At 45.1% G+C, this 24,926-nt stretch overlaps 1 long non-coding RNA gene across 9 annotated transcripts in view; it reads left to right on the forward strand.

The window, feature by feature from the left end:
* LOC125415053 (uncharacterized) overlaps positions 1-24,487 on the forward strand; it is a 207,092-nt gene extending 182,605 nt beyond the window's left edge. For all 9 annotated transcript variants that reach the window (XR_015735605.1, XR_007236504.3, XR_014997994.2 and 6 more), the window contains 2 exons: positions 23,800-23,912; positions 24,207-24,487. This is a non-coding gene — a long non-coding RNA (uncharacterized LOC125415053). The remainder of the gene's footprint in view (positions 1-23,799; positions 23,913-24,206) is intronic.
* Positions 24,488-24,926: the final 439 nt, after the last annotated feature.

A 24,926-nucleotide genomic window follows, 5' to 3' on the forward strand; every position in this document is an offset into this window, starting at 1 on the left:
CACAGTCAGCCTCATCACAAGATGCACTGAGAGCAGGAAGGAGGGCATGGCTGGAGTCCCTGCATAGCTGCAGACCTAGGCCTGAGAAGGGACTCAGCTCATTTCCTATAGACTGGTCCCCAAGCCCACTCCAGTGCTGAGGATGACTTCCGAGACTCTATAGCACCTACAGTTGGAAGGAACAGATGCTTCACCCTGCTCATTCTTCCTATCAGTCATGATTCTTGGGGGTGTGGTTGTGTCCATGTGTCTCATTCTTTCTCCTTTGCTGCCTAGTGCTTTATTGTGTTTCTTTCTAGATCCTATAAATACCTATTCTTGTTGATTCATTCCCCCCTTTGATTTCTACTTCTGCCTTTACTCAGGTCATAAGAGTTCCATTTTTAGGAGCCTAAACTCTCGAACTACTCTACTCCTGTCTCTCCCCTCTTACCTTGTGTCTATTCATCCATCTATCCCTCTATAAAGACAGCTGCCCATATAGATGCTGGCATACGGGCCCAAGGCCTAAGGGTGTGTCTCCATGTTCTATGTCCAAGAGACAAAGGGAAGCCCCAGAAGGGATTCCTTGGAACTGGTCCTTTCTGTTGCCTGTTTGAAGTGTAGGCGAGCCACTAAGGCAGGTGATTAAAGAGTCAGTCCTTGGGCCACCAGGTCCTCTTCTGTCTTTTGGGGTCTTTCTAGGACCATCACCGGCTTTCAACCCCCTCTCCCATCCCATTGTTTGTTCTTTGGTCAGAAAGCAGGAGGATGTGTTCTTGTGTGAGGTTGGTAAAATGGTTGAGGGGACGCTCAAGGGCCTGTATGGGGGTCTTCTTTCTTGGACTGAGGGAGAGCCGGATTTTAGTAATGTTGCAAACTAGACTCCTTCAAAGAGGACCTGCGTCTTCAGGCTATTCTCCCTAGAGAAAACTGAGCAGAAATAAATCATAAGAGTATTCATTTCTTCCAGACACCAGAGAAGAGGATGCCATGTCCTTTAGTTTTCAAACAGGACAAAGCATTTTGGGGTGCCCATGTCTCCATCTAGGCTTGCCTAGGCTTTGCGTTCTAGTGAGGGTGCGTATGAACCGTGAGCTCTATAGAGTGCCACACGAAGCCCAGAGGCGTCCTCACCGAGCTGGGTTTGGGCTGCAATACCTGACAGCCACTTTGCTTTGTACCCGGTGAGTTTCTACCACTCCGGTGAGCCAGGAAAGCTTCTGGCCCCCTTTTGTTAGGTGGGGAAGGTATTTCAGTTTTCCTTCCAGGGATATTAGTGAGGGAAAGTGAACTATGCCTTGCACTAACAACTTCACCTTTAAATGGTGCCTGGCAAGTAGGAAGTGGTTAGCAAATAGCTCAGGCACCTGTGCACACCTGTGGGCACGCCCAGAGCTTAGGAGACATCTTCTTACAAAAAGAACTTCCCAAAATTTTTTGTTACTTTTTTTTTTTTAATTGCTCGAGTCTCTCGACCATGGTAGATGACTTGTAAATTTCTGCTCAATAAATGAAGCAACGAAATAAATAAATAAATAAATAAAGCAATGCTAAATCTGTTTTAGGGATGACCTCCAGGCTCAGTCTTAGGAGCAGAGAGGCAAAGTAACTGACCCAGCTTCTGGTAGGCACGTCTGGGTCCAGGCTGTATACTAATCTAAATCACTAATAGGTTTCTGTTGGAAGGACAGAGAGCACAGCTGAGCCCCTTGCCTCAGCACGGATCCCAGCAACTGTAGCACATCAACGGTTGCTGTCCCCAGGCATGTCCTGCAGCCTCCCGCTCAACTTCACGCCTCTGTTGTCATATGGAGTGCACATTCTCACGGTGGTAGGGCTGCACGGGGCAAATAGGAAATAGCAAGCACCCCGTCTTTGCAGCTGGGTTTGCTGCTCTCATTGTATTCTGGCACTGCGCAACGCTAACAGGTTCTCATTAGCCATTCTTATCTATGTGCCTCCTGAGGGTGGGGACCGAGAGTCTCATTCGCCATCACATCCCCACCTTCTAACGCAATTCTTGGTATGTGCTTGATACACACTGTAAGGGGCATGAATGAACGCCAGAAATGAAACAACGGGCAGCCTTGGGCTGGTGTGTTGAGGCCACCCTAGGCGGTTATCTGGGGTTGGGTTTCCGGGGGGGGGGGGTCTTATCCCCTCTTGTCAGATTCAGGTCCAGGACAACGGTTCTATTGTTCCCAGATAGCATAGCCTATCTGAAAGCCTCCACGGGCAGCCCTCTGTCACACCCTGAGCTCCTGCCCTATCACTGGCCCCACCTGGACCCCTTGCTGCTACCCGTGTGGTGGGCCTGAGGACAGCTTTCATGTGGCCAGCGTGCATGCTCCTTAATCTCTCTCCCCCGCAGTGTAAAAATTCATGGAAGTCTATGGCTGATTCTCTTTCACTTTCCAGCAGTTCCTGGAGGCCCGGATAACAGTTGAAGTAAGTCTTCAGTGGGGCCTCCAAACTTGCAGCTTGACCTCAAACAGAGACCTTGTCTGAAAGCCTCATTCTTATTCTTCTTTGCCATTGGATGAGCTGAGGTCCCCAAATTGTATGGCATCTAGGTTACATGACAGTAGTATAAGGGACTGAAATTCGAATCAGCCACCTATCCCTAACCTGTGCTAATGCTTTGTACCATAAGTGACATTTAATCTGTTGCTCTTTTCTGCCTCTTCTTACTTCCAAATGGACAACGAAGAGACATTATGTAAATGATAACTCAGGGCTTTTTTGAGTCTGTTAATGTCATGTGTCCTCCAGGTTTCCCGGAAGAAGTCTTGGGTGTGAGCACCCTACGGAACTGAGGGAGCTCCTGGAGATGACCCAGCTCAGTGCTGGGAAACTTCCCTCTTCAGTTTTCATTAGTTGTAGTTATAAGATTGGGGCACCTTTACAAAATGGGATACTATATAGCTTCTTAAAAGAATATGCTGGAAAAGATATGTCTATGCGTTTATACATATAGTAATTCAGTTTAGAATTAGATAAGGTATATATGCAATATATACCAAAACATATAGTTTTTTTCCATCAATTAAAATTGTTCAGTTATAGTTACTGATGGGGTTATGAACCGATGGGGGAGCGTTGTTGAAGTATTTCTCCCAAAGGACAACATCAACCCTAGCAGCGTTGACTTTTCTTTTTTTTAAAGCAGGGGTATCCAATGACAGAGTGTGAAGTTAACTAACAGCTGCTCATTAACACACAGCCACTGCCCCCATATCAGCCATGGGATCTTCTGCAGGCCTAAGTCCCCTTGGCATGTTCTGTTATCTCTGCCTCTTTGCTGACCTGTCAATCACCCCTAGCTCACCAATCATGCCATAAAGTCTAATCCAGCACTGCTTACAGATGCAGTGATATTACTGGGGCTGAGCCAAAAGAGACACATAGTAGATTGCCCAGTGACGCTAATGAATGAAGAATGAATGAATGAACAGAGAAGAGATGATTTCCCCACCGTTTCCCTCTGCCTTTCACTCCTGAATGCTTGAAGCTGGTGGCCAAGTCCTTTCTCCCTCTTCTGATCCCATCCCTGACCTCCCCTCCTCTCCTTGAGTATCTTGCCTCCGCAAGGCTTCCTCATCCTTCCTGAGCTGCAGAGAAACCAGGAGCAAGGAATGAGCTGAAGTGGACGTTTGAGATTCCAGTGTGGCACTGACATTGCCAGTTAAGTCAGGCAGCTCCGACTTAATTAATTTCGTCATTGGAGCAGAGCCAACTCAGAAGCTGGGATTAACCTCCCTCCCCATCTGACAGTGTGCTGGTGGGTCAGACCTGTTGGGGTTTGAGCCTGTGCTCTGGTAACGGCTGCCTGGGTGACCTTGACCATGTTACTCACCCTTGGGGAATCTCTCTTTCCTAATCTGTGAAAGAAGGCGGAAATGCATCTTTGGAGGGCCTGGTGAGGATAAACTGAAATAGTACCAGTGCAGGTGCCCTTCACAGACAGAGGGAGGTGAAAGTTGCTTATTGTGTGTGGAACAGAGGAGGTTCCTGTCTTTCTCGGGGAGGAATCCCAAGGCCGGGTCAGAAGAGGTTATAATTTGGCGCTTCTTCTGCTCAATGTGCTAATCGGACTGCCCAGGGTTTGCAGCTTAAGCAAATAAATTATCCTGCTCCCGCAGGCCCTGTGCTGTGTAGCTAGCCATATGCTGGAGGAGCTAGAGATCCTTATCTGGCAGAGTAATATTACCCAGCAAGGGATGACATTTCTTATCAGAGGCTCTGAGGAGTCAGAGATAGGCACTTTTCTTTTCATTGGCTGCCAGACCTCTGTGTGCTGGGCTGGCATGGAGGGTGGGAAGGGCTTGCCGCCCAGGGGTGGCCAGCTGATGCTGTTGTAGGCATCAGCTGGACCTCATCTCTTACAACAACCGGGCCTGATAGGCTGCCTTCTCAGAACTGGGTCCTTTAGTGAGTTTTGCCTTTTGAAAGGACTGATAGAGGAGGCAAAGGGGAATGAGGAAGGAAGAAGGGAGTGTGTGGTGGTGCTGGCCAACTTTGGGTGGAGGCAGAGCGCTAGCCTTTGTGGGGCCTTCCCCTTCTGGGAATAAGCAGGCAATCACCTGGCACACAGACAAAGTCTGGGTTCTGGGATATGGGTGTAGGAGGAGGGCTGCTTGTTCATCCCGGCCACCCAGAACCGAAATAGTCACCCAGAAACTATATTAGTTAAAACCCTGCTTGGCCCATTAGCTCTAGCTTCTTATTGGCTAACTCTTACATCTTAATTTAACCCATTTTTATTAATCTGTATATCGCCACGTGGCAGTGGCTTACCGGCAAAGATTTGGCAAGTCTGACTCTGGTGGCTCCATGGCATTACTCCCTGACTCTGCCTTCTTCCTCCCAGCATTCAGTCCAGTTTTCCCTGCCTACCTAAGTTCTGCCCTATCAACAGGCCAAGGCAGTTTCTTTATTTATTAATGATAATCACAGCACACAGAAGGGACTCCCACATCATACGGGTCTGTAGGGTAGGGTAGTTCAGACCCTTGTACGTACAGAAACCAAGCTATTGGTGTGCTCCCCAAGTCAGCTTCCCAGAGCTCTCTGCCTTGGACTTTGTCCTAGAAGGAGAGATGTGTGGACGCATCCACAGGCTGACTGAACCATGGGGTTCCATGCCTTTTGTCAGGGGAAGTACTGACAGGACCGGAGGGCAGAAATGGACTTTATTCTTTCTCTGACTGGTCCTTTTCTAATTTAGGTGGCATCTACACAGAAGGCCCTGGCTTTGAAACCTGGCTTTCACTCCTTGTGATATTTGCCAAGTGGGCAGCCTCAGTTTGTCTATAGTCTGATGAGGCAACATCACATCTTTCCATGTCTCCCATGGCTAGATTTGGGGTTCTCAGCATCAGGCCCTGGCTTTCTGAAAGAGAAGACTTTATGGGGTCCCCAGAGACCTTTTCTGAGGAAAAGCCCACCCACATTGGGTACCACCAGGGGCCTATTTGATCTCATGCTTTGGGGATGTGGCTTCTGTTGTAGACACATGCTCAGGGCTCTTCCCTTCCTGGTTTTTCGGAAGTCTTGTCCTGTCCAGCTCTGCTCTCAAGTAATAATCTTGCTTCATTGAAAGGAAGGAGAAGTGGTTTTCTGTCTTCCGGGACCCCTTCATCAGCAGTTGCTGCCTCCACTTCTTTCCTGTTGGCCCCACATTTCCATTTCCTTCAATCTCTTCTCTCTCCCTTCCTGGGCCTTATCTCGGCCATTGAGTTTTCTTGTCTTATTTGATTTTGACATCTCTCACTTCCTTTTCCAATGACCAAATCCAGATATAAACACCCAGGTCTGACCATGCCTCTCTTCATCTTAAATGCAACCAGGAGCTCCCTGCCAGTTTCAGGATTTTAACCACGCCTCTTGATGCGGTATTTATAACTCCCATCAGCATCAACACATCCATGAATCCAGTCTGATCACCCTTGACACCCCCACTTCACCCCCAGTGTCAGGTATGAGTCCTCAAACACAGGTTTTGTGTGTTCGGGTCTCCCTTTCTCTCTTTGACTTCTGGGGTTTGATCCTGCCATTTGTGTTTATGCCTAAGAAGTCTGTGCGCTCTGTTCTGAGTCTCACTTCGCCTCTGTCCAGCTCTGTGGCTGTGAACGTACCTCTCCCCTCTCTGCCAGGTTTTGGTCAGTATTTAATCACCTTTCAGCCTCTCTGTGTCTTTAATGATCCTCTTTTTTCCTTCTTTTAAAATTATTTTGTGTTTTTGAGATAGAGTCTTACTCTTTAGCCCAGGTTGTCTTCTTCCTCCAATTCAGGAATGCTTGGATTACAGGTTTGAACTAGCACGTCTGGCCAAGGTAGTCTTATGGATAGAATAACTGGATCTTGCTTTTTTTTTTAACCATTCATCTATGCTTTATTTGATTAGACAATTTAATGCATTTCTATCTAACATAATCACTAATTGGCCAGGACTTACTGTTGCAATTTTGCTGCTTTTCTGGCTGCTCTCTGGTTTCATTGCTCCCTGTTTCTTGCACATTCTTCTTTGTAATTTTATAGCTTGTATCTCTTTGTGTGGTTTGCTTTTAATCTCCCTCTCTGAGGATGTCGCCACTGTGGAATTTTTCTTTGTGTTTTCCATAAAGTTTACACAGAGCACCTTATCAGAAAGTCTGTTCGAAGCTGATGACAGCTTCAATTGCACACAGTAAAGCTGCACTCTTTCAAACCACATTTTGCGTTATTGGTGCTACGTTCTCTGCAATTGCGTATCCACTAACAAATAATTAACGCTATAGTTATGTCATATTTTAGTCTTGCAAATTGCATCCTTGAGTTGAAAGTGACTTCAATACCACCATTGCAGTATGTTTCTGAACTTGACCATTTCTGCACTTTTATTGCAAGTTCTGCATGTGTGTGTCTTTGTGCCATTAGTTAGTGTCCTTTGATTTAAACCCGAAGGGTTTCCTTTAGTGCTTCTTGTGAGACAAGCCTCGTGCTGAACAGCCCCCTCATCTTTCCTCTGTCTCAGAAAGCTTTTCTGTGCCCCCCATCTCTGAAAGATAGCTTTCAGGCGCTTGATTGGCAGCTATTCTTTTACTGCTCTGAATCTATCACCCCACTCTCTTTAATTTTCAGGATTTCTGCTGATAAATCTGCAGACATTCTTATGACAGTTCACCCGCATATGACAAGTTAGATTTCTCTTGTTGCTGTCAGACTTCTATGTCTTTGCTTCTGATCATTTGATTATAACGTGTCTCAGTAAAGCTCTCTTCACAATAACCAGACTGGGATTCTTTGGGACTCAACTTGATGTTTATTTCCCTTTCCAGCTATGAAATGTTTTCTATGATTCTTTTTTTCTTTCAACAAGCTGTTATCAGCCTTTCTTCTCTTTCATCTGGTGGTGTACCAGAAAGTTTTTGTACTCTATTCTCTTATTGTTTTGCTCCAAACTAATTTCAAATGACCTGTCTTTGAGCTCATTGATTCCCTTTTAAGTCTGCTGTGGAAGTAACCTACGGAATTTTTAGTTTGGCCGTTGTGAATTGGTGATGTAGTAGGGTCATCTGTCTATGTGTTACTTTCATTGGTTAATAAAGAAACTGCCTTGGCTTTTGATAGGACAGCAGCTTTGATAGGCAGAGTAGACAGAACAGGATGCTGGGAGAAAGAAGCAGAGTCAGGCAGATGCCTTGAAGCTCCGGCATGAAGATGGACGTAGGTTAGAATCTTCCCGGTAAGCTACCACCTCGTGGTGCTACACAGATTTCTAGAAATGGGTTGAATCAATATGTAAGATTTGGCCAATAAGAGGCTGAAACTAATGGGCCAGGCAGTGTTTAAATGAATACAGTTTCTGTGTAATTATTTCGGGGTAAGCTAGCCGGGATCCAGACGGGAACTCAGCCGGCTGCTCCTTCTACAAATTGGTGTTAAAATTTCTGTTTGCTTCTTTTTTTAAAATGGTTTTTGTCTTTGTTTACTTTTGCTCACATGCTGTTTTCTGATGTCATGCAGAAGTGTGTCTGTGATGTTGTGTGCTTCACAGAACTTCTTCAAGACAGATATTTTGGATTCTTTGTCAGGCAGCTCATGGATATCCATTTCCTTGAAATTTGTTTCTTTCGTGGTATCCGCGAATCTTCATGATCCTTGTGTTGATGTAAGTCCATCTAAAGAAGTAAGCATGCTTATATTTTTTATAGATTAGCTTTAGCAAAGAAAGTTATGCACTCGTCAGCTCATCTGCATGCAGGATTTGGGTGGACTGGTTGATGAAGTCTGTGGATAGGATTACTACTGGAACCATGAATACAATAGAATGCCCTGGTGTCTAGATCATTCTGTAGACAGGTTAGTGTCTTGGGTGTGTAGGGGCCATCCTGAAGCCTGGAATCATTTGGATAAGCAGAGAACTTAGGTCTCTGGATCAATGGTTGGGGTCTGACCTGCGTCCATGAGTGCAAGCTAAATTTTGAGTCCGTGAGGGTTAATTCTATACTGAACTTCATCAGAGGGCTTTCATTAATTATACCCTAGAGCCTACATTTGTAGAACTTGACTCTGGAGTAGACTTCATTAGGGTAGGCCTGGTGTTGGGGTCTGTGACAAACACAAGGTTCTTCTTTTTTGTTTGTTTGTTTTTGTTTTGTTTTGTTTTTTGAGACAGGGTCTCTCTGTAGCTTTGGAGCCTGTCCTGGAACTAGCTCTTGTAGACTAGGCTGGCCTCGAACTCACAGAGATCCACCTGCTTCTGCCTCCCGAGTGCTGGGATTAAAGGCGTGCGCCACCACTGCCCGGCCTAAACACAAGGTTCTTTATTCTTTTTCCTCCACTTGAAGAGGAACTCTTTCCAGGGTCTTGAGGAGGAGGGCTGATACGGGATCACATAGAGCTCTTTGAAACGTGTTTTCTTATTTTTCTGTTCTTCTCAGATATGCTATAACCTTTCGTTTGAATTCCTTAGCCTCTGTGGTTAAGCGCTGTTCAAATTGGTCTTCCTGTGATAAACAGGCGCTGAAATTCCTGGTCTTCATCGTGATGGTGCCACTTCTGTCTTCACAGTCTGATTTATAAGGATACATTCATTTGCTTTTGTTTCATTTCTGTCTTCCTTCACTACATTTAAACCTTGGAAAGGATGAAGTCAGTTTTGACACCTACAGTCCTAGCAGCAAAACACAGCACAGCAGCACTGTTTTCAGACTATGTGCTGGGCACTACTGTAAATTCTTCATGTTCACCCAATTATTTTATCCTTGTAAGACCTTAGCAGTATAGTTACTATCGCAGCATTCATTTTACAGAGGAGCAAACCTAGCAAGGGAGGCTAACTGCTGTGTCCCATTTTCCATTCTCGATGGGAAACAGTGAAAACATGGTTCAGAACCTCGAGTTGGCTCCAGGATGCTCGCTCTTAAGCCCTCTACTGTGTTCTAGTGACTTCTCAGCAGGAGCGACTTTGCTAGTGGCTGATACATGAGTCAAAGGGCCATCTCTTCTTTAGTCTTTGCACTAGATCCAGAGTTGAGGCCTGGTAAAACGTAAGGAGCCAGCGTTTGGGAATCTTGCAAATCTGACTTGAACTCTGGGCTCGCTCTGTAGCCAGTGACTGGAAGCAAACTAACTTCACTGAGCATTGGCCAGCAGGGAAACAAACGCTATCTATCCTGTGCAGGGTGTTTGTGAGCTGAACTGATGAGTTACAGTAGGTGAGCAAAAAGTGCTAACTGCTCTTTAGGAGTTCTCATTTTTAAGTAAAATGATACCATGTCCTTCATTGGTAAGAGGAGATGGAAGGGAGAGGATGTCCTGGGATGGGATGGGATGGGATGGGATGGGATGGGATGGGATGGGATGGGATGGGATGGGCTTCACTTGGGTTGACAGGGAGCAAGAATAAGGTCCAGTTGCTATAGGACTCGCTTAAGTCAGAGTAGCCACTGGCTCTGTTTGCAGCACCAAGTATGTAGAGATTTTGGTGATTCCCTGAACACAGCATTAAAAGTCTCTAGGTGTTTTTGCTTCTATGACCATTCTGAGCCTACAGAATGGCTACTTTCTCCTACCTCTGGCTTTCCTGCCCTGCAAGCTTTCTAAGGAGGCCCCGGATATGCTTTTTGATCCTTTCCAAGAAGTCCAACTAGGTGTTCTGCAATCCCGTTTCTCAGTAACGCTTGCTTCTGAGGACTACTTCCTTCCAGTCTTCGCTTCTTTCCACATCTGCCTTTCAGCGCTCAGGGACAGCTCTGCTTCTTTCCGTCGCTCTTGATTTTCTTCCTCAACTTTTTCCTCCCCCGACCCCTCATTCTGGCCTCCAGCTCTCTGAAGAACAGAGGTGCGGGCCTCTTAAAAAGCAGGCTACCTTAGCAGCAGACTCAGTCCCCGGAGATGGGGAAAAAGGACATTTGGCCTTGTGACAGCCATGGATAGCTGACTCAGCCTGGGCGCCGGACTTGCTGTACAATCATCCCTGGAAAGCCACAGAACCGTCTTGGCCCCAGGCCTGTAGAAGAGAATGTGGCCTCACTGAAAGCAATAGCTCAAGCTGGCCGCCTTTCCATTGGTTTTCTCCGCCTTGGAGTATGGCTCCTTTGCTTCTGAGAACATTCGCAGTCCCGAGCGATGCACCAGATACAGTAACGTGTAGTGTCCTACAGATTGAACTCTACTCATTAGCGGGGGTCAGTTCTCAGCCATCATTCTAAAGCTACCTGCTTGCTTCTCTGTTTGTTTCTTTCTTTCTTTTGTCTGTCCCTTGGATGAAAATGCACTGGCAAGAGGAACTTCCTAGAGAGGGTTTATTTCAGATCACAGTCCAGGGTCCCCGTCCTTCAAAGGAACGAAGTCACAGCAATGAGGACTTGAGGCAGCTGATCAGGTTGCATCTGCGGTCAAGAAATAGAGAGTGGTGATGGCCTCATTCAGCTTATGGTCTCCTTTTCATCTGGTCCAGGATTCTAACCCACTATAACCCACCCTTACGGTGCCACCCACAATGGATGGATCACCCCACCTCAGTCTAATCAAGATAACTCCCTGTAAAGAGGCTTCTTTTCTTGGTGATTCTGGGTCTCCCGAAGTTGACAGTTAAAACAGATCATCAGAACTTCTGGTCCTCGCTCCCTTGTGTCCTAGCTGTATGATCTGGGTGACATTCTAAGTGATTCTGTTCTGCCTTGTTTATCTGTAACACGGGATACTGATTGCTGGTTGCCTTTGGTAACTTGAACTGCTCATTACAATTCTGCAACCTTCCCTTCCAAGACTATGCTTTCACGCCTTTGTCGTGATGGCATAGCATAGTTTGGATAGGACGTAGGACTTGTCCATGTGACTTCTTGTGCTCTGTGGAAAGTTCTTGGTCTTATCACCCAAGCGGAGGATGGAATGTGTACTTTCTCTTGTAACTCTCACGGTCATGGCAACAATGTGCCTTTGGGGATTGGAGGGTGATATAGATGCAGAACAATGTTTCCACCAGCCCTGCTTACATCAGCCAACACCTAGCTGACCAGCTGATGGGGGACTGAAGAATAAGCACTTGTTATTATGTGCCCTTGAACTTCTTGTTCCCCTCTTCCCACTACCCTCACACTGGGTACTACTGTGCTCAATGTACCACTATGCCCAGTTATTTGGCTCTTGGGATGAGGTTCAGGGCTCTGTGCATTGTAAGGAAGCATTCTACCAATTGAGCTACATCTCCAGCTCTTCACTCTTTCTTTCTTTCTTTCTTTCTTTCTTTCTTTCTTTCTTTCTTTCTTTCTTCCTTCCTTCCTTCCTTCCTTCCTTCCTTTCTATCTTTCTTTCTTTCTTTCTTTCTTTCTTTCTTTTTTTTTTAAAAGCCCTTCCGATGATAACTGGGGCCACCAAAATATTCTAGAATCAGCTCTTTTTTTTTTTTCCAAACAAATCCACAAGTCTAATTCAATTTGCAGCTTCAGTTCCCTTCTGCTGTGTAACCTGGTCATCACAGGTTTGAGGGGTTAGAGCGTGGGCATCTGTGTTATATGACCACCATCTTATCGGCTCCAACCCACATTAGGCACACCCTACTAGATTTCTATTGGTCCTTACTGGTATTATAAGCCCTAGTATTTTACCTGTGACATAGAAATGAGGTAGCATGTCCTCTGATGTTGCCACCACCTCCTCCTTTAGAAAGGTTTGCTTTCCTGGGAATATTGCTCTGGGAAACAGGTGCTGTTCCTTGCCACTGGACAGCAAACAGTGGGTTTATGAGACAGAACAAAGTAGTGTAAGACTCTTAGGTGCCTTTGATAAGAGCCAAGACTCTTCTGGTTGATGATAATTGCTCCGAGTAATTGTCGTGATGGGTGTTCTACTGTTCCTTTTCTCCCTTGGTAGGTAGGCACCTCAGATGGGTCACAGGACAAGGCTCGGACAGCCTGCTTCTATCTCCCGAGGCCAATCTGACTTTGTCCTTGTAGCCACAGGACTCTCTGATCTTGTCACACACAATGGATTGCAGGGAAAAAGAAACTTCCTGACCTGACTGATACCAATTTGAAGGAAATAGCTGGCTTTCATGGGCCAAGGAAACAAAATCCGGCAAGCATGATAACCTTTTGTGGATCTGAGTTCTGCTGAGTAGCTAGCTGTAGTGGGCTTGCAGAAGACAATGAGTTTGGGGGCAAGGATGTGAATTCCAGGGTGCTATGCTAGCCACTCAGGAATGAGGAAAGGGTGATATGAGTGGGGTCAGGGAGAAGAACTGGGGTCTAGGGATTCTCAGACTTGTGAGGTCCCAACATAAGCTTACTCTATTGCTAATAGAAAGTAGAACTGTACTCTTGGGTTCTGGGACCCTCCTTACCTGTTTAGCTGGCCTCTGCCATTGATCAGTAAATGACTTTAAGTCAAGTTTTCACTTTTTCCATGCCTGGGACTCCTTACCTGGCATATGGGGTTATGTTAGTGTTACCATAGAGCTTATATGAGAAGTAAATGAAAAAGTAGGTGTTTGTGTGTGTGCATACAATCAGATAGTATATTTAGAGATATATGTGTATCGTGCATGCATATTCATTGTGTTTACTGTGTGGTTCATAAGGGTATTTCTCTGTTTATGATGCACTCACAGTCTGAAGAGAAGTCTCAGCATGCCTTGCTGTGGGTTCATCCCAGTGTCTTTAAGAAAATTTTCTAGCCAGGCTGTGGTGGTGCATGCCTTTAATTCCATCACTCGGGAGGCAGAGGTAGGCAGAGCTCCGTGAATTCAAAACCAGCCTGGTCTACAAGAGCTACTACCAAGATAGCTAGAACTGTTACACAGAGAAACCCTGTCTCGAAAAACCAAAAAACAAACAAACAAACAAACAGAAAACAGAAAAAAAAATCTGGTTAGAACTGAGAGGTGGTGCTCAGTGGAGTCTTGACTGGTGATTTCCTGGGACCACCTATCACCTAGTAGCCACATAAGAGCTCCCCAAGTCTGCTTTGGGAAAGATGTCTTATATCATACAAGTACCTCCTGGATCCAACCTACGCCTTCAGCACCTGAAGTCAGACATAGACTCTAATATTCCACAGTTCAGGGAGATTTTGGTGGGAATTCACGAAACGCGGCTTCTCTCCTGACAGCCTGCAATCCTTGCCCCTGTATCTTTTCATTTTCCTACACACACACACACACACACACACACACACAAATCTAACGTGTTCTGTCCATGTGCAAGCAGGAGCTCGGTGGGTGCAGCATGTGGACATCTCCTATTTGATCAGTCTCCCCTACTTTCCTTCATCCCTGTGAGAATCAGACACCCTCACCTTACCCTTCCAGCAAAGGGTAATCAGACCACCAAAGCCCCTCTGTTCATACTGAGCCTCTTCCCCCAATGGCACAGCTTCTAAATGCTTTGTAAGTTCCCCTGGCTGTTTATTGAACAGATTGCCTATTGCTGTCCCTGCTGCTGTGGAGGGATACTATTGATCCCAAAGCCAGGAGACAACAGATAACTTTCAAAAGGACACAGAGTGGGACTATCACTGCCCCTACCCCAACACCTTTCCTCTCTGCTGCTCCGGGGGCTAGAACTCTAGAGCCACAGAGGCCCCAGAGACTTCTCTTTAACGTGTGTGACCAAAATCCTGCAGAGAAGTTGGATCCAATTTAAAATGTGCAGTTTGACCTTGGGGTTACAAACGAGAGCCAGAAAGTCATGAGCTGCCTTGGTGCCATCCGCATTCAGAGGCACACGGAAAGGGAAAGGCCCGTGCTCTCTCTCCAAGGTGTGGTGACCTGAAAACCCGCTGCTCACTCTTTCTGTGTACCACACACATTCCGTGTAGGAAGCATGCTTTCTACCCTGCATTTTAGTATCCATTATGGTTTAAATTCCTTCTTGTTAGCCTTTTAGAAAGACGTTCAGATCTAGATACTCAAGTCTTCCCATCTGGTGTACGCGGAAGGATGCAGTTTCTGGTACATCATCATAGGTTCTTTGGGCTTCAGTGTTACTCATAGTCAACAACTAGTGACTATGACCCTTCAAATTTCTTCCAGTGTCTGTGCAGCCCGTTAAGATGAATGAAACCTCAGTACTGTGGTAAACAGTGGTTATTCTCTTAGCTGCCAGAGGCAGGGTGACATTTAAGTGAGATTGGATGCACAAAGGGTATGTTACACGACTCAGCGCATGGTGAGTACTCACCAGTTAGAGGGAATGGCATTGACTGCGAGCCAGGTTCTATGAGCCTTGATGAGCTGCCAGTCACAAACTAGACCGTGCCCACCACCTGATTTGCACGCTAGGGTTCCAGGTGTGCACCACCTCACAAGGCTTACATATTTAAATTGTAGGGCAAAAGAAAAAAAATCAGAAGGATAGTGTTTTGTACGCCTTTAATCCCAACACTCGGGAGGTAGAGCAGGTGGATCTATGTGAGTTTGAGGCCAACCTGGTCTACAGAGTGAGTTCCTGGACAGAAAAGGCTACAGAAAAAAAAATAATGTATGTATGTATTATCACACATATATGCAAATATATACATATATGTAAATTCCACGAATTGGAAATAGAAAGTTCAGTATTATCTATAAATAGTGAGCGATTGGAATGCAACATGGCCTTTTTAAAGTCCGCTGGATGTTGTATGACATAAATGACAGAAGAGGGTGCCCCAAATGCTCTCAGCCCTTTATATAATAAATCTGCCCATATGAACTTACCAGCTCCTGTACCATGTGGGTGCTAACACATTCTCTGGAACACAGACCAGTGTGGCTTAGACAGGACACGATACTAACTAAACTCAGTCCAGTGCAAATGATAGCCCTTGGATATATCCCCAGGGCTGGCTTTTAGATTCTTGGACTGTAGGTCAGGACATTTTTCTTTTGAGGTAAGGCAGAAAAAAGATGAAGTCCTTCATTAGTGATGAGGGGAATCCAGCTTTAGACCTCTTCCCTTCTAGGGCTACAGATATCGCACAAGTTGGTCGAGCCTTGGCCTAACATACTGAAGCCCTCTGGGTTTGAGCCCCAGTACCAAATAAACCAGACATAAACCAAAAGGTCCCAGCATTCAGGAGATGGGTGTAGGAAGATCAGAAGTTCAAGGTCATCCTGAGCTATATGAGAACCTATCTCAAAACAGAACAAAATAACATCACCACCACCAACACAAAATGTGTGTACCACAGAATTCTTGACCTTTCTTTCTGATGGACTCTACCCACCTCCACATTCTACTAGTGTATTCTGCTAAACATAATGCCACACCCAAGCTTGTCCACACACACACACACACACACACACACACACACACACACACACACACCAGCCTGTCCTTACAAAGGACTCTGAGCACAGAGGACAGTGGGACAGAGCTAGCTGAGTTCTGTGATTTAGACTCTAGAGAGAGGGAAGGGCCGCTGGGAAAGGCAACAAATCCCAGGCCTTCTCATGGGAAAGAGACCTTACTGGAGCCAGCTCTGTCTCCTGGGAATATGGAGTTCTGAGGCCATAATACCAAGCAATTGTCCCATTAAATCTCCACTGCAGGGACACTGCTATGGCTTTGCACCTATTAGGGCTGTCTTCACATGGGCGGATTCTAAACATGTTCTTGTAGAACAGCTTTATTTAGACAGAAGTCACATACCATGGAATTTACCAATCCTAGAACATATACATTTCCTCAGAAAAAAAGTCTGGGCCCTTTAGCTCCCAAGTTCCTGTACCTCTGTCTACCCCAGTCATCAGAACTCATTAGGGCACTTTCTGTTGCTAGGATTGGCTCACTGGGACCCCCTTCGGTAAATGGGATCGTACCCTTGTAGGACTGACCTCTTCCACTAGCAATAGCTTTCCAAGGCTTGTTCATGTTGCGCAGGTACCTTGATCTCATGCTTTTTGTATAATGCCAGAAGATTCCCTTTTGTGACTTTATCTCATTTTATTCTGTCATCTGTCGATCAACTTTGGGCTATTTCCTTTTTCTAGAATAGATTACTCTGGAGGTTCAGATGCACGTTTTCTCATGGAGCTACATTCATCACAGTATATACGTACCTAGGAGTGCAATTGCTGGACCACAGGGTGTGTCTCTGTGGCTTTTTAAAGGACCTGTCATCCTTTCTCAGAATGCCATTGACATTTTACTGTCCCCCTCAAACCTCCTGCTGCTGTTCCTTATTTCTACTCAGCTTAAACATAAAACAAGCACCTATTATTATTATTATTATTATTATTATTTGAGACAGGGTTTATCTGTAGCTTTGGAACCTGTCTTGGAACTAGCTCTTATAGACTAGACTGGCCTCAAACTCACAGAGATCCACCTCTGCCTCTGCCTCCCAAGTGCTGGGATTAAAGGCGTGCACTGCTACCACCCAGTGAAATATGCTTCTATTTTGTATGAATTTTAAACTCATGCCAAACTAATAAATGTAACCAGAAATAGGTGTGTGTAGTGTTGCCTCTTCGGGTGGGGGCAAGATCAACTCGGAGAAAAAAACCTGCCTTCTGGGTAGAAAATGTTCTGTCTCGTGTTTTGATGCCTTTGGGTAAAGACATGTCAAGTTCAATTTCGTATTTTACCAAACATATTTTTTTAATAAACTAAAAAATACTGATAAAATGTGTTATAGGGGGGTGGGGTACATGCATTTAATCATCTTGAGACACAACTGGCTATTTATCTACCTACCTTCCCATAGACAGAGGGCCTGCGCCTGGCAGTGAAGGCCAAGTGTAAATAGGCTCCTAATGGACATGATTAACTGTGTCTCAATAGGAGCCTTAATAATGCCAGTGGGGAGCAAAAGAGGCTGTTTGCTACTCTCTGAACCTGGCTGAGGTCATGGGGTAGCTGGAGGGCTGTTTGGCAGTGGGGGTGGGACCTTCTTTGAGTCCAACTGCATTTCCTTTGAACAAAGTTTAGAAAGACTTTTCATCTTTTTCTATTATTGAGTATAAAACCCATCCTTCGTCTTCACTCAGGAGAGCTGGAAAGCCAATTCCAGTCTGCCTGTGTGTTTTCCAAGGCCCAACTGTGTACTGAAGAGAGAACTTCCACAGAGCACAATAAATGTCTGCATGGCAGAGAAATAGAAAGAAACAAACATAAGTGGGAGCTCTCATAGAATACGCAGAAATATATGAATTGACATAAATTCACAGATTAGGACCGAACAAGCACTACTAGTTAGCCACATCTTAAAAATTGGTATGCAATTTTTGATAGGATTATATTAACCGCGTCATCTTATTTTTATGCTAGAAAAAAATTTCATTTGACTAGCAGAAAGTATCAATATGTTCAGTACCGTACTTTGCTGGAAAGAAGTACCACACATTTTTTTTTTTGGTACCTTTATTCTTCACCAATAGTTGATATCTTTTCCCCTGGAGATCACGTCTGTACGGCATGTGAATTCAGTTATTAAGAAATTATTTGGATTGTTCTCTTTGACTGAGGGTTCAGTTGCATTGACCCCCCCCCCTCTTTAGAGTAGACTTATTCTCACCTGTCTGTGCTCTGTCCTCGGAGCTGGTATACTTTAGGACCCCTCCCCATGTGGCATTGAACACGAGGAGGTCAATCTTGGGGTTTGATTTCCTAGGATCCGAGCAAATGACAGGCCTTCTGTCTTGGTTTCCTCATTAGAAGAATGGGACCTAAAACACCTTCTCCAATGGACTTACCTTTGCGATATGTGTGGGAACACCCTGGAACCACCCTAGACCCATCTGTCAGTTCCTTTTCTTTTCCAACTAGCCTTGAGTTCATTGCCTGCCTACCTTGGGAAACAGTGCTTAGCTAGTAGTACAGGATATATGATCATGGCCGCCAACATCTCTAACCTCTACAGAGACCTAGAAGGATATGCTCATGACGTGTGTGTGTGTCTGTGTGTCTGTGTGTGTATCTGTGTGTGTGCACGTGTGCACACGCACACATACATACATCATGCTGCCTGTGTGAATATCTATTTGTATCCTGAACCAGGTACAAAAACCACTTGTTTTTAGGCACATATTTAAGAGGAAGGAATTGGTCTCCTAGAAGTAGAAAATAGAGTGGTGTGGGCTTCTTGAGTGAGTGAGAGATCTTTGAGGTATTGACAACAAAGATAACAACACTTCAGCCCAATAGGAGGAATACGTTCCAGAGATTTATGGTATATGGTGGCTATAATTCTTAGTGTCTCATAGTCTTGAACGATGCTTAGAAAAGGGATATTATATTCTTTCCACAAACATGAGAGCCCTATGAGGTGACAGGCATGTTAACTAGCTGGATTTCATCATTTCATAATGAATGTATATAGGTGGAGAATGCTCATTCATTTCCCCACTGTTCAGACCCAAATGATCATGCAGAAACTGTATTAATTACAACACTGTTCTGTTTATTAGCTCAGGCTTCTTATTAACTAACTCTTACATCTTAAATTAATCCATTCGTATTAATTGTGTCTGACCACTAGGCTGTGGCTTACTGGTGCTGGCATGTTACTCCTTTGGCAGCTACGTGGCGTCTTTCTAACTCCACCTACTCTCTCTACATAGCTCTTCCAGCCTGGCTACATTCTGCCCTGCGATAGGCCGAAGGAGCTTCTTTCTTAACCAGTGGTAATAAAACATATTCACAGCATATAGAGGGGAATCCTACATCCGATGTACCTTGTAGCATCATGTCGTTCATGATACAAACAATTTTACCTGCCAGATTCATTAAAAGATTTCAAAACCTCTGTCCTCTGGATGGATGATGATTGCTCTTGGGACCAGTGATATGGCTCACTTGACAGACTTAGCTGCCTGATTGGCACACGTGAAATCCATGGTTTGAGCCCCAGCACTGCATAAAACCAAGCATGGTGGCACCTGCCTATAATACAACACTTGGGAAGCAGAGGAAGGGGTATCATAGTCCTTGGTCTGTATAGCAAACTCAAGGCCTGCTATGACTATATGAGACTCAGTCTCAGACAAAACTAGCTACTGGAGTTAGTGAGTGTCCATCCCTGAACAAGGGTGAGGCTAGAAGTGGCAAACATCTAGGCGGTATCCATTTGTCATTTCCTCCCTCAGTTCAGGTTCCTGGCAGCAGGGCTCGGGTCTTTAAGCATCGCCCAGTGCTGTGTTGGAAATTCTTCTTGCCAATCAGGATCTTGAACTTGACCTCAGGTGGAAGTGAACATTGTTTTCTGAGGATGGAGGAGGGGCTCAACAGAACATGAGTCACGGTTTTGCAACAATGTTTACTGTTTCAGAATCCCAGCCCAGTCATACTTACACAGAGGCTACAGGCTGCTGGTTTTCGGCCTCCAATTTATCGGGTACCACTATACTGCACCATCCTTCTAAACTGCCTCCCTTGGTCCCTTGGTACTTTTTTGATGATAGTAGGTTTCATCCTTCAATTTGCCAATGATAATTCAGAAAGCTTGCTGGCACACAGATACCTGAGCCTACAGTAGACTTGCCAACTCCATGTAGCTGATGACAGTCAGCACATTTTCCAAACATTTTGGTAGAGCCGTTTCACCATTTGGGTACTATAAACAGCCTGAAACCGATCTGTATTTAAGGCCCTCACATACAAGTTTGAAAAAGCAAACTGAAAGATGGAGATTGTTGTATATATTTATAGGCCTTCAGCTCGATTTATCCAGGGATGCCAGATAGGTTGAATTTGGTGACACATCTTACTAAGTGTTATGTCAGTAAGACATAACACTTCTGATTAATGCAGCCTGAGAGTCATGTACCCCACCCCCTATAACATTTTTATCAGTATTTTTTAGTTTATAAAAAAGTTATGTTTGGTAAAATACGAAATTGAACTTGACATGTATTTGCCCAAATGCATCAAAGCCCAAGACAGAACATCTTCTACCCAGAAGGTAGTTTTTTCTCCTAGTTGATCTTGCCCCCACCCAAAGAGGCAACTTTATACACACCTATTTCCTTTACATTTATTAATTTGGCATGAGTTTAAAATTCATACAAAATAGAAGCATATTTCACTGGGTGGTAGCAGTGCACGCCTTTAATCCCAGCACTTGGGAGGCAGAGGCAAGTGGATCTCTGTGAGTTCGAGGCCAGCCTGGTCTACAAGAGCTAGTTTCAGGACAGGCTCCAAAGCTGAAGAGAAAGCCTGTTTAGGGGGGGAAAAAGAAAGAGAGAGAGAGAGGGAGGGAGGGAGGAAGGAAAGAAAAGAGGAAGAAAGAAAGAAAGAAAGAAAGAAAGAAAGAAAGAAAGAAGTTTTCAAGGTTGGTTAGCTTGGTGGTGTGTTGATTAGGGAGTAGAAAGGGAAACTGGAAGCTGTCATCTCAGGGTCGGTCACATGTTCATCTTTTCTGTTGTCCAGCCCTCTCTGCCTTCCACCTTCCAAACCAGGCCTCCTTACTCCATAAGTGGCCTAGTTCAAATGTGATTTGGTGCATATGTATAATGCATGATGATTAAATCAGGGCAGTTGACCTTTCCAACCAAACTTCATGTGAGGAAAACCATTTATAAGTCCGTGTGGGCCACAAAGAATTACAGTCCTGTGTCTTCATTGTCCAGGTGACTGGATTTAGAATCACCTCTGAGATACGACTCTGGGTGTATTTTTTAAAAAATTTTGTTCTTGTTGTTAATTCAACGTGTTAGCAATTAGATGCATGTATATAATGTATTCTGCTTACCTCTGCCTCCGCCTTCTCTTCTCCCCACCCCTGTGCACTCTCCTCCTCCCTCCTGACAGGTTCTTTTCCCATGCTCATGTTTTTGTTCCTGCTGTCATCACTGTTTCCTTTTATGGCATCCCGAGTTTAATCTGGGACATCTGAGTGACCACAGGGATGGAACTCCACAGTGTGCCCGTTATGTTACCAATAGGTGTTTATTTGATGATCGTTCCCTCTCCCTGAGAATTCATCAGCCGTCAGTAGTTCCGAGGGATGGACCTCAGAAGACCCTTCCCCATCCATCAGTTGCTGTTGACAGATCCTGTCTTGCGCAGGCTCCGAGCAGGTAGCCTCAGCTGCTGTGACATCATGATTATAACAAATGTGTCACACTCAGAAAATGGTATTTCATGATCCTTCTCCCACCTCTTAATGTTCTCACCACCTTTCAGCCTTACCACATGGGGGACCACGCTTGTAACCAACAAACCATTTTGATCTATAGCAATCCAGTTTGGGTGCTCTGGGTACCCGTGATTCATAGGAGAGACCTCCCTTGTCCTGTCATTGGCCGTGGCTTGCTTTCTTCCCCCGTCCTCTTCTATTTCCTGTTGGTAGATGCTAGGCGGACCAAGTCTGGTTTTCTGATGAACACCCTGCACCCAAGCTGGGGACTGTGGGAGAGTCTCCCTGATGTGAACCCTGCAATGATGTGAATGAGTCATAACTCACAGGCACATTTAGTTTCATGATTGTTGTCATATTGTTTTCCAAAATGACTATACTGACTTACACTTCTATCAGCCGTGCTCGGTGGTTTCTGTTTCCACAGGGCCTCTGCAGCACCTGGTATGCTAAGATGTGTGCACTTTCTGCAGTGATCACGTTAGGGCACTGGACTGGCTCTTGTGTTAGATGCTTTACTTCCCATAGAAAAATTTTTAGGAAGAAGAAATACCAGGTAGGCAGACTATCTTCTATTAGAGAAGACAAATCTTTCCAGATATTCTGTATAGACTTCTCCTAAGTCTGTGCTATTGTGTAGCTTGGGGCAGGCGTCCTCCCAGCCAGTCCCCATCAGAGATGACAGGATTACTGTGCTGCTTGATGCCCCGGTTGATGATTCTTCTGATTGGCCAGTACTTCTTTTGAGCGCATGCCTGTCTGCCCTAAACCTACACAGAACTGGGATTCTTTTAAATAGGCGAGCAGGGACTGACTGGCTACTCAGCCACCAACAGTACATCAGGCTTTCGTTTTGGCCAATTCCTGAAGTGCACACCGCCTGTTCTGCGCAAGCAGTCTCCCCTGGATCTGTCTGATGAACCATTTTCAGAGTTCAGAAGTGGTGCGTTAAGCAGTACATCCCATTTCCCCGGAGAATAGATTTGTCCAGCTCATTTTAGAAACCTGGTGCTCTCTAGAAATGTTTCAGGCCCGGCAGACGTCAGACCTGTTCCCGCTCCAGCTGTTTAAGCTGGGGTTTCTGCACGCTCCCAATGAAAAGGGGGTTAACAGAAAGTTTCAAGGGCAGAGCACCACAGTTCTGGCCCTATGCTGTGACAGGTGGGGAGGAACAGCTGTCAGGGGCCAGAATCTCTGTAGGTAGTTGCCTCCCCTTCTCATCCACCACGTGGATGCTTTAGTAATCCTTGCGGTTTTCCTTCTGCCCAAAGGGGGAACACACTAATTTTTGAATGAAACCCAATTGTTAAGAATTTCTTGACTACTTGCTCTCTACTAGGCAGCTTGGAGGGAGAGTGTTTCCTTCCTGTGATCTCTTAGAAGTCACCAGACAATTCTCCAAGAGCCCGTCTGTGTCATGGCACCCGCTTCTAAGCTGGGTTCTGTGGTAGAGTGTTTGCTCAACACGCACAAGGCCCTGAATTCAATGCCCAGTGCCCAAGAAAAAAAAAAAAAAGAACTTTCTTCCTGGCATTTATTAGCAAGGTGCTTTTAAGCATGTGACATCCCTGAGATATCCCTGGGCATTATTTGTGCACCATAGATAATAGTGGTGTGTTTCAAATACTCAGTGAGTTGATAATATAAAAGACTATGAATGCACTCAAATATTAGGTACTTTTTATAATATTAATTTAAAAAATGATGGAGAAACTGGGAGGCTCAGAGGCATCAGCTTCTGAAGCTTCGCAGATAGCTCTGATGATCAGAGCCGCAGCTAAAGCCCAGAGTATCTCACCCACAGCAGAGCTTTTAAGCGTCCTGTGACTCTGGGCTAGAGTGTTAGTGTTCCTAGAAATATTATTCTGCCTTCCTTTGCATTCCCACTCAGCCACACTTTTTACACAAAAAAATCGCTGCCACTGACCACAAAGACAGCACAATGCTTCCAAGACCTGTTCAATATCCGGTGTTCACCTGAATCAGAGCCACACACCTAGGTGGTGACTCATTACAGACATGGGAGCACCTATTAAGTATCTCCCGTGCCAAGTTGAACTCTGAAGAAAAGGCCACAAGGCAACAAGGATGCTGCTGGTTCACGGACCCATTCTGAGTGTCAAGGAAGTCCCTGGTCTCCCTGGTCAATTTTTCTCACACAGCTTATAGTACCGGACACTGTCTAGAGCACCAAGTGATTGTGCACACAGTTCAGCTTCCTGAGCATTCTGGGATATGTGATGATCACAATGACCCTGTCTTATTTTTCAGATGAGAAGCATCTACTTAGAAATGCCAAGTAACTCGGCTGATAAATAGCAAAGACAGAAGTCTTCAGGCTGGAGGCAATTCTGTGAGACAGTTGAGCCCTCCTGAGCTGGTAGGTAAGTGTGTACCTCCCAGAATGCAATGTGCCCAGAGTTGGGAATGAGTGAGGTATTGGATGGCCAGTGTCATTTCCTCTGGCCTCCTAATCCTGGATTCTAGTTTGGTTTTCAAGATAGGGTCTCTTTTCTTCTCTGCGTTTCTTCTCAGTCCTGGAACTCTCTTTGTAGACCAGGCTGGCCTTGAACTCAAAGAAATTTACCTGCCTCTGTCATTCAGTGCTGGGATTAAAGGCATATTCCACCACACCCTGCTCCTGGATTCCTTTTTAAAATTTGTTTTGCTTTTTGTAGGAGATTGATGGACTTACACAGAAGATAGATCCAGCCATGCCGTTGGTCCTACGAGAAGGAGACACTCTTTCCAGAAGACATAGAACATTCCTGAACCTGGGAAAGATGCCTGGAAACTGGGAGAGGAGGGAAGAGAGCACTTCCCCCTCCTGCCTGGGCATCTCCCACCATACTCAATTCTTTTCACCAGGTCACGACTGAGCTGTCCTCGTTCAGTCTTGGTTTGATGGAATATTAGTCTGAAAATTTTACTTTCAATTAAACTCACTAGTTGAACCACCTCTATCTTCAAAACATTCTATTAGGATGGCTAATTATAGCTATTGCTACAAGGCATTATTTGCACTCAATTTCAGCTCCTAGGCAATTTGGTTCAAGTGTTTTATATTTTCACTCTTTGGAGTTATGTGTAACCATCATCCTCTTACATTACAGGCTTCAAATGAGCTATTTTTAGAAACCCAGATCAAAACAGCAAATTTGGTGGTGACCATATCTGGCCTAATTTTAAGTGCTGATAAAAACAGTCAAAGACACAATGCTATACAGAGCAAGAAAGACAAAAGACACCCTCTGTTTATGAGGTCAAGTGTATGAAAAGTTCAAGCTGTCCTTTATAGTATGGTGTTTCTTTGCAAACTATCCAAAGCCAAAGACAATGGAAATTCCTCCCAAATTGCAGAGATTTGTCCTTCTGCTGTTGGCCATAATTAATGTGTT

The sequence above is a fragment of the Myodes glareolus genome, chromosome 19 (genome assembly GCF_982192425.1).
Source record: "Myodes glareolus chromosome 19, mMyoGla1.1, whole genome shotgun sequence".
Classification (NCBI taxonomy): domain Eukaryota; kingdom Metazoa; phylum Chordata; class Mammalia; order Rodentia; family Cricetidae; genus Myodes; species Myodes glareolus.